Source organism: Chiloscyllium punctatum, chromosome 3 (genome assembly GCF_047496795.1).
Source record: "Chiloscyllium punctatum isolate Juve2018m chromosome 3, sChiPun1.3, whole genome shotgun sequence".
Taxonomy (NCBI): Eukaryota; Metazoa; Chordata; class Chondrichthyes; order Orectolobiformes; family Hemiscylliidae; genus Chiloscyllium; species Chiloscyllium punctatum.
Genome location: NC_092741.1, coordinates 20,252,375 through 20,265,769, shown reverse-complemented (window position 1 = coordinate 20,265,769; position 13,395 = coordinate 20,252,375).

The window sequence follows — 13,395 nt, the reverse complement described above, 5'->3', positions numbered from 1 at the left end:
TCCCGCAAGGAGGGAACAACCTTCCCACATCTACCTTGCCAATTCCCCTAAGAATCTTGTAGGTCTCAGTAAGATTGCCTCTCGTTCTCTTGTATTCTGATTAGTACAGGCCCAATGTCAGTCTGACTTTTCCTAGACAAGGCACCCAAAACTGTTCACTATTTTCCAGATGTGGTCTGCCTTATGCTTTGGTTAGTTTTAGCAAGGCCCTCCTGACTTTGTTTCAAAAAGGAATGGAACACAAAGGATGAAGAGCTTTCTTCCAAATTCCCAATTGGAGTTCCGGGGAACTCTTCAATTGATGGCCTCAAGTTCTCCTCTTCCCACAGGAGGAAACATTCTGTATCCACTCTCCCAAACTTTTAATCATTGGAAATACCTCTCTTAGTTCAGCCTCGGTCCTTTTTTGTTAAGAACAGCACTCCGCCTGTCAATCTTTTCCTGCTTCCCGTATAAATGCTCTTCGTGACTGTTAAAGATGGGACATGTTGAGCTCTAAGTGTGGGTGCATTATAAATTGACGTGTAAGGGGAAAAAACAAGGTAAAAACAATGACTGCAGATGCTGAAAATCAAATACTGGATTAGTGGTGCTGGAAGAGCACAGCAGTTCAGGCAGCATCCAACGAGCAGCGAAATCAACGTTTCGGGCAAAAGCCCTTCATCAGGAATAAAGGCAGTGAGCCTGAAGCGTGGAGAGATAAGCTAGAGGAGGGTGGGGGTGGGGAGAGAGTAGCATAGAGTACAATGGGTGAGTGGGGGAGGAGATGAAGGTGATAGGTCAAGGAGGAGAGGATGGAGTGGATCGGTGGAAAAGGAGATAGGCAGGTCGGACAAGTCAAGGAGACAGTAACTGAGCTGCAAGTTTGAAACTAGGATGAGGTGGGAGAAGGGGAAATGAGGAAGCTGTTGAAGTCCACATTGATGCCCTGGGGTCGAAGTGTTCCGAGGCGGAAGATGAGGCGTTCTTCCTCCAGGCGTCTGGTGGTGAGGGAGCGGCGGTGAAGGAGGCCCAGGACCTCCATGTCCTCGGCAGAGTGGGAGGGGGAGTTGAAATGTTGGGCCACGGGGCGGTTTGGTTGATTGATGCGGGTGTCTCGGAGATGTTCCCTAAAGCGCTCTGCTAGGAGGCGCCCAGTCTCCCCAATGTAGAGGAGACCACATCGGGAGCAACGGATACAATAAATGATATTGGTGGATGTGGAAGGCTCCTTTAGGTCCTTGGATAGAGGTGAGGGAGGAGGTGTGGGCACAGGTTTTACAGTTCCTGCGGTGGCAGGGGAAAGTGCCAGAATGGGAGGGTGGGTCGTAGGGGGGTGTGGACCTGACCAGGTAGTCACGGAGTGAACGGTCTTTGCGGAAGGCGGAAAGGGGTGGGGAGGGAAATATATCCCTGGTGGTGGGGTCTTTTTGGAGGTGGCGGAAATGTCGGCGGATGATTTGGTTGATGCGAAGGTTTGTAGGGTGGAAGGTGAGCACCAGGGGCGTTCTGTCCTTGTTACGGATGGAGGGGTGGGGTCTGAGGGCGGAGGTGTGGGATGTGGACGAGATGCATTGGAGGGCATCTTTAACCACGTGGGAAGGGAAATTGCGGTCTCTGAAGGAGGAGGCCATCTGGTGTGTCCTATGGTGGAACTGGTCCTCCTGGGAGCAGATATGGCGGAGGCGGAGAAATTGGGAATACGGGATGGCATTTTTGCAAGAGATAGGGTGGGAAGAGGTGTAATCCAGGTAGCTATGGGAGTCGGTGGGTTTGTAAAAAATGTCAGTGTCAAGTCGGTCGTCATTAATGGAGATGGAGAGGTCCAGGAAGGGGAGGGAGGTGTCAGAGATGGTCCAGGTAAATTTAAGGTCAGGGTGGAACGTGTTGGTGAAGTTGATGAATTGCTCAACCTCCTCACGGGAGCACGAGGTGGCGCCAATGCAGTCATCAATGTAGCGGAGGAAGAGGTGGGGAGTGGTGCCGGTGTAATTACGGATTGTGGGTTCAATTCCCGCCTCAGGCGACTGACTGTGTGAAGTTTGCACATTCTCCCCGTGTCTGTGTGGGTTTCCTCCGGGTGCTCCGGTTTCCTCCCACAATCCAAAGATGTGCAGATCAGGTGAATTGGCCAGGCTAAATTGCCCGTAGTGTTAGGTAAGGGGTAGATGTAGGGGTATGGGTGGTTTGCGCTTCGGCGGGGCGGTGTGGACTTGTTGGGCCGAAGGGCCTGTTTCCACACTGTAAGTAATCTAATCTAATCTAATCTAATCGGTAAATGAGATTGGGTGAGGATTCTGGTTAATCCAGGATGGAGGATGAGAAACCATTGTGGCTGTTAAGAGCTGCTCTTTTGAGGTATTCTAGGTTTGGAGGTGATTTGCTCGAATTTCAGGAGCATTAGTTACTGTTTTAAAAGCTGTTGCATTGTTTTGGAACTTTGGGAGAAAAAAAGATCAAAACGATCGCACTTTAAAAAGGAGGAAGAGAACAAAGGCAGGGACCACATGAGGGAGAAAGAAAGAAATCGGCTCTGCTGTCTGACACCGTATTGAATCTGCACAGCTACTGTCTTTGCTGTTTGAGTTCAAGTATTCCTGGGCATTGGATTGCATCTAAGAAAAATTAACAAAACAGTGAAATTCACAGCTGACCTTGGAAGAACCTGTGTGGGAGGGCTTACAACACAAGAGCAGATAATTGTATCATTTTTAAATATAACTTTGCTGTCTTTTTTTTAAGTGAGTAGAGTGGGTATATGTTTTATTGAGATCTGTCTCTTGATTAAAATTTAAAAATATAAAACATAGGTACTAAGTTAGCCCGGAACAGTGTTTTATTTAGAGCAGTAAGACTGTGCTATTTTCTGTAGATTAAGGTGCAAAGATGGCCTTTAGTAGACTGATGTGCTCTCCCTGTGGGATGCGAGAGATTAGGGAGAATTTCTATGTTATTGATGATTGATTGATTGATTGTGTCTGTCGTAAGTGTGTTTGGTTGCGGATCCTATCAGATGGCATGGATTGGTGGGAGTGGCAGTTAGAGGCAATGAGGAATTTACAGGAGCTGGGGGGTGTGATAGATGGCAGTCATAGGGAGGGAGAAAACTTGCAGGGACAGATGGGTTACTGCTAGGACAGGGCGGTAGCTAATACAGGAATCTCATGTGGCTATCCCCATCTCAAACAGGTATGCTGTTTTGGAAAATATTAGAGGGTGATGGACTCTCAGGGGAATGTAGCATGAACAGCCAAGTTTCTGATACTGCAACTGGCTCTAATGTAATGAAAGGTATGTCAGGTTCCAAGCGATCGATTGTGATAGGGGACTCCTAGTCAGAGGCACGCACAGACAGACATTTCTGTGGCTGATAGTGAGAAATCGGAATGGTGTGATATCTCCCTGGTGCCAGGATCAAGGATATCTCTGACAGAGTGCAGAATATTCTCAGAGGATTGGGACCAGCTGGAGGTCATTGTACACATTTGGTACTAACAACATAGGAAGGAAAAAGAATGATTTTCTGAAGAGATAATATAAGAGGTTAGGCAGGAATTTAAGAAGGAGGTCCTCGAGGGGGGTAATATCTGGATTCCTCCCAGTGCTAACGAGGTAGGAATAGGAGGATAGAGCAGATGAATGTGGCTGAGGAACTGGTGCAGGGGAGAAGGGTTCACATTTTTGGATCATTGGAATCTCTTCTGGGGTAGGATTGACCTGTTATAAGAGAGACTGCAGCTGAATTGGGAAGGGGCTAGTATACTGGCAGGGAGGTTTGCTAACGCTGCTTGGGAGGATTTAAACTAATAAGGGGGGGGGTGGTCTGAGACTACAGTTGGGAAAAGGAGCAAGTCGCACAGTTCGGGAAGGCACGAACAAATCAGAGAATGAGGTAAATGAAACTACATTTATTTCAGTTCAAGAAGCCTATCAAAGAAGGCAACTGAACTCAGGGCATGGTTGGGAACATGGGGATGGACAGGACTGGCAGCGTAATGTTCCAGGATACAAATACTTTTAAGAAGGATAGAAAGGGAGGCAAGAGAGGAGGGGGAGGGGTGTTTTTGATAAGGGATAACATCATGGGTGTATTGAGGGAGGACATTCCTGGGAATACAGTACATTTAGGGAAGTTATTTGGGTGGGAACTGAGGAATAAGAAAGGGATCAGCTCCTTATTGGGATTGCACTGTGGAGCCCGCCACCTCACCCCCAAACAGTCCGTGGGAAACTTAGAAACAAAGTAAGGAGATCTCCGCTATCTGTAAGAATAATAGGGTGGTTATGGTAGGGGATTTTAACTTTCCAAACATAGACTATGACTGCCATAGTGTTAAGGGTTTAGATGGAGAGGAATTTGTGTGTACAAGACAATTTTCTGATTCAGTATGTGGATGTACTTCCTAGAGAAGGTGCAAAACTTGACCTACTCTTGGGAAACAAGGCAGGGCAGGTGACTGAGGGGTCAGCACTTTGGGGCCAGCAACCATAATTCTATTAGTTTTAAAATAGTGATGGAAAAGGAGAGACTGGATCTAAATGCGGAAGTTCTAAATTGGAGAAAGGCCAATTTTGAGAGAATTCGGCAAGAAATTTCAAAAGGAGAAAAACTCTGATTGGGGACAGATGTTCGCAGGTAAAGGGACGGCTGAAAAATAGAAAATCTTCAAAAATGAGATGAGGAGAGTCCGAAGACAGTATGTTCCTGTTAGGGTGAAAGGCAAGGCTGGTTGTGTAGGAAATACTGGATAACTAGAGGAAACGATGTTTTAGTCAAAACAGAAGGAAGTATATGTCAGCAGGAAACATACAGCAGAGATGAAATGAATCCTTAGAGTATAAAGGCAGTAGGAGTATACTTAAGAGGGAAATAGGAGGGCAAAATGGGGACATGGGATAGCTTTGGCAAATGGGATTCATGAGAATCCAAGGAGATTGTACAAATACATTAAGGGCAAAAGGGTAACGAGGGAGAGAATAGAACCCTTTAAAGATCAGCAAGGCAGCCTATGTGTGGAACCACAGGAGGTGGGGGTGATATTAAATAAGTATTTTGCATCAGTGCTCACTGAGGAGAAGGACATGGAAGATGCAGAATGTGAGGAAGTAGATGGTGACATCTTGGAAAAAAAAGTCCAGATTACAGAGGAGTGCTGGATGCCTTAGAGTATATAAAAGTGGATAAATCCCAAGGATTTCATCAGGTGTACCCTAGAACTCTGTGGGAAGCTAGGGAAGTGATTGCTGGGCCTCTTGCTGAGATATTTGGATCATCAATAGTCACAGGTGAGGTGTTGGAAGACTGGAGGTTGGCAAACGTGGTGCCAGTTAGGTGGTAAGGACAAGCCAGGGAACTATAGACCAGTGAGCCTGACCTCGGTGGTGGGAAAGTTGTTGGAGGGAATCCTGAGGGACAGGATGTACATGTATTTGGAAAGGCAAGGACTGATTTAGGGATAGTGAACACAGTGCGTGGGAAATCATGTCTCACAAACTTGATTGAGTTTTTTGAAGAAGTAACAAAGAGGATTGATGAGGGTAGAGCAGTTGACGTGATCTATATGGATTTCAGTAAGGCGTTTGACAAGGTTCCCCATGGGAGACTGATTAACAAGGTTAGATCTCATGGAATACAGGGAGAACTAGCCAGTTGGATACAGAACTGGCTCAAAGGTAGAAGACAGAGGGTGGTGGTGGAGGGTTGTTTTTCAGACTGGAGACCTGTGACCAGTGGAGTGCCACAAGGATCGGTGCTGGGTCCTCTACTTTTGTCATTTATATAAATGATGTGGATGTGAGCATAAGAGGTATAGTTAGTAAGTTTGTAGATGACACCAAAATTGGAGGTGTCGTGGACGGCAAAGACGTTAACGTCAGAGTGCAATGGGATTGTGATCAGATGGACCAATGGGCCGAGGAATGGCAGATGGAGTTTAATTTAGATAAATGTGAGGTGCTGCAATTTGGAAAGGCATATCAGGGCAGGACTAGTATACACTTAATGACAAAGTCCAGGAGAGTGTTGCTGAACAAAGAGACCTTGGAGTGCAGGTTTATAGCTCCTTGAAAGTGGAGTCGCAGGTAGATAGGATAGTGAAGAAGGTGTTTGGTATGCTTTCCTTTATTGGTCAGAGTATTGAGTACAGGAGTCGGGAGGTCATGTTGCGGCTGTACAGGACATTGGTTAGGTCACTGTTGGAATATTGCGTGCAATTCTGATCTCCCTGCTATAGGAAGGATGTTGTGAAACTTGAAAGGGTTCAGAAAAGATTGACAAGGATGTTGCCAGGGTTGGAGGATCTGAGCTACAGGGAGAGGCTGAACAGGCTGGGGCTGTTTTCCCTGGAGCGTCGGAGGCTGAGGGGTGACCTTATAGAGGTTTTATAAAATTATGAGGGGCATAGATAGGGTAAATAGGCAAAGTCCTTTCACTGGGGTGGGGGAGTCCAGAACTAGAGGGTATAAGTTTAGGGTGAGGGGGGAAAGGTATAAAAGGGACCTAAAGGGGCAACTTTTTTATGCAAAGCATATGGAATGTGCTGTCAGTGGAAGTGGTGGAGGCTGGTACAATTGCAACATTTAAAAGGCATCTGGATGGGTATATGAATAGGAAGGGTTAGGAGGGATATGGGCCGGATGCTGGCAAATGGGACCAGATTAATTTGAGGTATCTGTTTGGCATGGACGAGTTGGATTACCTCTGACTCTGTGACAGATAATGTACAAGCTGACCCTCCTGTTCACCCCAGATAAACGGGCAGTTTTGTATCACTCTATCTCTTTTTTTTAAAAATACTGAGTAATGTTGAGTAATGTGGACGATAGCAGTCTCTAAGCTCACTTTATGGAGCTTGAAGATGAAAGGTGCTTAACTCTTGGCCTTTTCTCTCCTAAAAGTTTCCATTGGTTTTGATGTTGTGCGCGCATACGTATTTGTTCGAATGTGTACGTGTGTGTTTAATATAAACTCCACATTTGTGACTGCCTCTTTGGAAGTTTAATAGGAAACTGTAACATCTCCATCGTTCTCTGAACTGGAAGCCGGCTGGATTTACACAATATGGAGGTCATGTTGTTGTCAGAATGCCTAGCATGAAGAATCATTTCAATTCTGACCATTCCTTTGTAACACTTAATGTATGAATGTTTTATAATTAATAAATATTAATGTGATATTAAAACCGCCTCACTCGCTGTGTCATTGAGTGTTTGTTTTCCCTCAACTAGATCTCTAGGTCAGTTCTGGAATGGATAAGGCATTAGAGCTTTTAGCAAGTGTAAAGGGAGCAATTCAGCTGTGGCCTTAGTGCAATAAAGGAGGGCACTTAAGAAAGCAATTAGGAGAGCAAAAAACAGTCAGGAGACCGGACTTGCGAACAGGATTAGCATAATTTGTAAATACAACAAAGGGAAGAATTTAATCAGGGGAAAATTGGGACCATTTAGGGACCAAAGGGCAGGATGTATGTAAATCTGCAGGATTTTGGACTGGTGTTGAATCAACACTTTTCTTCAGTCGTCACTCTAGAAAAGGACAATGTACATACAGAATTCAGGAAAAGTGATTGTGAGGAACTTGCATAGTTTGACATTTAAAAAATGGCAAAACATTGGAGGCTCTGTGGGAATTTCCTTGGCCCGAATAAACTGTATCCCAGGCTGTTGGGGAAGGAGAGGCAGGAAACTGCAGGGGCTCTGACACAATTTTTTTTCTCTGCAAATATTTTTATTGAAGAAAAATTTTGAACTTTTTGCAGAATTATGAAATTATTACAAAATAGTACAACAATCTTATGATATAACAACAATAACAATAAAGAAACTTCTACTCTACGCTACAAACAGTTTAAAAGAAGGTTTTTTTTAAAAAAATACCTACCCATACTACAATTCAAGAAATAATTCAACAAAAAAAAACTAAATTAGATCTGATTGAACCAAGGCAAAACAAATTAAGTTACAACACTCAGCGCCACCCCACCAAAGCCCCCCATCACTGGGAGCATCAGTTGGCATACCCGTATTTATTTGTGATTCGTCCTCTCGGGGGACCCAAGCCTGCCAGACACAGCCCCCGCTGCTACCCAACGGCCCTGACCAATATAGCCGACAAGTCTGAGTCCACATAGTTCAGTAAGGGCTGCTACTTATAAGAAAGTTGAGTTTTCTGGTGCACTGTACCTGTAAGGAAGTCCGGGGGAATGTGCTCCGTGACTAACACACGCCACCCTGAAATTCCGGGGGGTATTTTCTGACACCCAGCTCATCAGAATGTTCTTCCTCGCACAATATGAAAGAATATTAAACAGTTTCTTCCCAGGTGCATCCAGAGAGGGGAGGTTCAGTGGACCCAAGCAGAGGGACACTGGACCTACCTTGACCTTGGTTCCCAAGACCTCTTTTAAAACACTTGCTATAGCGCCCCAATACCTATGAAGTTGTGGCATGACCACAAGCAATGAGTAAGAGTACCGATAGCTGTTTTACATTTGGGGCACATTGGACGCACTCCTGTATTAAATTTCACAAGCCATTCCAGTGCCAAATAAGCCCTGTGGAGTATCTTCAGCCTGCATCCTATTACAAATCAAAATCTTCTTTACATTCTCCCAAATATCCTCCCATACCTCTGATGAGATCTCCACCCCCAATTCCTGAGTCCAGATTTCCCCCAGAGCTGCTCAATATCCTTTGAGACCCTACCTCCTAGTAAATGGTAGAGGGTACTGATTGAGACAGTACCTGTGGTCTGAAGTCCTCTCCTCTCCATATCAGACTTACAGGGACTAACGAATAATGTAATCTTTTTCTGTATAAAGTCCCTAAGCTAAAAATAACAAAAGGAATCTCTCCTAGGTATTTGGCAAGGCAAGGACTGATTCGGGATAGTCAGCATGGCTTTGTGCATTGGAAATCATGTTTCACAAACTTGATTGAGTTTTTTGAAGAAGTAACAAAGAGGATTGATGAGGGCAGAACACTAGATGTGATCTATATGGACTTCAGTAAGGCGTTCAACAAGGTTCCCCATGGGAGACTGGTTAGCAAAGTTAGATCGTACGGAATACAGGGGGAGCTAGCCATTTGGATACAGAACTGGCTCAAAGGTAGAAGACAGAGGGTGGTGGTGGAGGGTAGTTTTTCAGACTGGAGGCCTGTAACCTGTGGAGTGCCACAAGGATCAGTGCTGGGTGCTCTACTTTTTGTCATTTACATAAATGATTTGGATGTAAGCATAAGAGGTACAGTTAGTAAGTTTGCAGATGACACCAAAATTGGAGGTGTAGTGGACAGCGAAGAAGGTTACCTCAGATTGCAACAGGATCTGGACCAGATGGGCCAATGGGCTGAGAAGTGGCAGATGGAGTTTAATTCAGATAAATGCGAGATGTTGCATTTTGGGAAAGCAAATCTTAGCAGGACTTATACACTTAATGGTAAGGTCCTAGGGAGTGTTGCTGAACAAAGAGACCTTGGAGTGCAGGTTCATAGCTCCTTGAAAGTGGAGTCGCAGGTAGATAGGATAGTGAAGAAGGCATTGGGTATGCTTTCCTTCATTGGTCAGAGTATTGAGTACAGGAGTTGGGAGGTCATGTTGCGGCTGTACGGGACATTGGTTAGGCCACTGTTTGGAATATTGCGTGCAATTCTGGTCTCCTTCCTATCGGAAAGATGTTGTGAAACTTGAAAGGGTTCAGAAAAGATTTACAAGGATGTTGCCAGGGTTGGAGGATTAGAGCTATAGGGAGAGGCTGAACAGGCTGGGGCTGTTTTCCCTGGAGCGTCGGAGGCTGAGGGGTGACCTTATAGAGGTTTACAAAATTATGAGGGGCATGGATAGGGTAAATAGACAAGATCTTTTCGCTGGGGTCGGGGAGTCCAGAATTAGAGGGCATAGGTTTAGGGTGAGAGGGGAAAGATATAAAAGAGACCTAAGGGGCAACTTTTTCACGCAGAGGGTGGTACGTGTATGGAATGAGCTGCCAGAGGAAGTGGTGGAGGCTGGTACAATTGCAACATTTAAGAGACATCTGGTTGGGTATATGAATAGGAAGGGTTTGGAAGGATATGGGCCGGGTGCTGGCAGGTGGGACTAGATTGGGTTGGGATATCTGGTCAGCATGGACGGGTTGGACCGAAGGGTCTGTTTTTGTGCTGGACATCTCTGTGACTCTATGATAGTTCATATTTCTGGCTCAGCTGCTCGAAAGACATCATGACCTCCCCCTCAAATAAACCTCCCAACAGGAAATTCCTCTAGACTCCCAGAGACTAAAGCCAGAATCCATCGATTCCCAGCCAAGATCCTAGCATTCCTGCTATGGAAGGAAAAAAGGGAAGTTTCATGTAAATTGCCCTGGCTTTGTCACATCATTCTCTGTGTTAAGGATAATCCGATTTCTGGAATGCTCTATGACGGTCCTTATCTTGTCCATAAGCAAAACATTTAACGAGGGGACATATTACCTGGAAGGCCTGTATGTCCAGCCAAATTGACCTTGGGTCCTGCCAAGCCCAATCAGCCGCATAGGATAATAGGGAACCTAACTGATATTTTAAAATTTGGAAAGTCCACACTCCCCTCCCCATTCCCTGCGGAAGCTGCAATTTAGCAAGCTTAATAAGAGACCACCCGTGGTTCCAGATGAAAGGACTGAGCCCCTCCCCTCCCCTTCACTGTTTTGATCACACTTTGGTTTGAAGGGCAGTGCTTGTCACTGGCCACTCGGGTGTTTTCCCCCTTTTGGAGAATTGGATCAGGGTGTGACTGTGACTCTGTGTGTGTGTATGTGTAAGGACTCTCCCTGTTGCTGCTTGGGGCCTGCCTCACTGCTGCTGCCTGGGACTTGCCTTGGGGCCCCTCCCCAGGACCTCCACCACACAAAAAAAAATGAAAGGACTGAGCCAACTGCTAAGCTTCTATAGTGCTTGCCGAGGTAGCATCAAAGGGAGCATTCGCATGGGATATAATGAATGAGGAAGAACATTCATTTTAACCAGAGCGATTCTACCCAACCAGGATATGGGAAGAGCCTCCCAGCGCTGAAGGTCCTGTCTTATCTTCTGTAGCAACTGCACAAACGTAGCTTTGTGTAATTGGTCAAAAGCAGGAGTAATAAAAACAGGAAACCCCACCGTGACCACCTGAAAGGGAATCGGATTCCACCCCCAAGACACCCCACAGGCATAGCCTCCGAATTCATAACTTTGATTTTATACCTGAGAAAGAACCAAATAAATTAATCACTCGTACTCAATGGGACACAGATATTATCAGGTTAGTTAGAAAAAAAAAGAATGTCATCTGCTTAAAGGGAGATCTTGTGCCCCCTGTACCCCCATCCCACTTCCGGAACAATTATATTGGGGTCTCTCTGGAAAGCCTTTGCTAACAGCTTCAATCACTAATGACAACCCTTGTCAACTGCCTCTACCAATACTAAAATTGTCAGACTGTATGCCATTAGTAAGAACCACTATATAATACTGCTACCCACCTGGCAAAAACCCCTCCAAGACCAACCAGTTCCAGGGCACAAAAGAAGTATGGCCGCTCCACCCAGTCGAACGCTTTCTCTGCATCCAGGGAGACTACCAAGCCCAGACTTGACGGAATTGACCCTTGCTGGCATATTCAGTACTCTCCTAATCTTGTTAGAGGACCTGTGACCCCTAATAAAACCTGTCTGGTCCCACCTTTACCATGGAGGGCAAGACCTTCTCCAAACTCAATGCCAGCACTTTTGACAAAATTTTGAAATCCACGTTTAATAGCGATATGGGCCTATACAAAGTACAATCCTCTGAGGCTTTCCCTCTCCTGAGAATAAGGGAGATATTTGCTTCTCTCAGAGAGGATGGGAGGCAGTCCTGACTATACGAGTAATTGTACATGTTCAACATTGGCCCGGCCGGCATGCTTATAAACTTCTTGCTCTGAAATCCATCTGGGCCAGGTGGTTTACTGCTCTGGAGCTGCCTCGCCGCCTTCTGTATCTTTTGGATTGTCAGAGGGCATTCAAAAGAGACACCTGCTCTGAAGTTACACCTGGGAGGTCCAAGGTCTTAAAAATGGACTCCACCTTCACCAACCTGTCCTCACAGCCCTCCAACCGGTACAACCAGAAAAGAATTTCCCGAATGCTGCGTTAATCTATTTGGAATTGCGAGTGAGAGTACCAGCACACTCTCTGATGGATGTGATAGATTGGGGGGGGGGCACTCCTCTTTCTGGTCAGATATGCCAGGCATCTCCCCGGCTTATCACCATGCTCGAAATAAACTTCTATTTCACAAAAGAGATCTCCTTCTTTGCTGTTTGGGTGAGCGTAGGGTTCAGAGCAGTCCCGAGAGCTGTAATCTGCTGTAACTTGGTCACAGATGGCCTGTCGAAGTAGGCCAGCTTAGCTGCTTTCAGCCAGGCCTCAGGCATGCACTGCTGCTGTCCCCTCTGCCGTTTCCGGGTCACCGAGTAAAAAATAATCAACCCCCTTTGCCTAGGCCTTAGCAGTCTCCCAAAGCACCGACTGGTTACTGGCCTTACCTGAATTATTATCCCCCAAAAATGTTAAATTCCTGTGAAAAATACTCAGTAAACTTATTGTCCTTCAGGAGGAACAGATCCATGTGCCAATGCCGCAAGCCCATTGTCCCATTGTCTCTGCCGTTGAAAAATGTAGTGAAGAAGGGCTTATGCCTGAAACGCCGATTCTCCTGCTCCTCGGATGCTGCCTGGCCTGCTGTGTTTTTCCAGCACCACATTTTTCAACTCTGGTCTCCAGCATCTGCAGTCCTCACTTTCTCCTCCAGTGTCTCTGGCCTTAACCTCCAGATACACTGCCGCATGATCAGAGACGGCTATGTTCCCAACTCCACAGGACAGCACCAAACCCAAAAAGGCCGGTGGAGCAAAAAAAAACATGTCAACCCTAGTGTGGTCTGAAAAATGTGTTGCTGGAAAAGCGCAGCAGGTCAGGCAGCATCCAAGGAGCAGGAGAATCAACGTTTCAGGCATGAGCCCTTCTTCAGGAATGAGGAAAGTGTGTCCAGCAGGCTAAGATAAAAGGTAGGGAGGAGGGACTTGGGGGATGGGCGTTGGGATTGCGATAGGTGGAAGGAGGTCAAGGTGAGGGTGATAGGCCGGAGTGGGGGTGGGGACGGAGAGGTCAGGAAGAAGATTGCAGCTTAGGAAGGTGGTGCTGAGTTCGAGGGTTGGGACTGAGACAAGGTGGGGGGAGGGGAAATGAGGAAGGTGGAGAAATCTGCATCCATCCCCGCCTTTTCTCAGTCCCAACCCTCGAACTCAGCACCACCTTCTTGACCTGCAATCTTCTTCCTGACCTCTCCGTCCCCATCCCCACTCCGGCCTATCACCCTCACCTTAACCTCCTTCCACCTATCGCATTTCCAACGCCC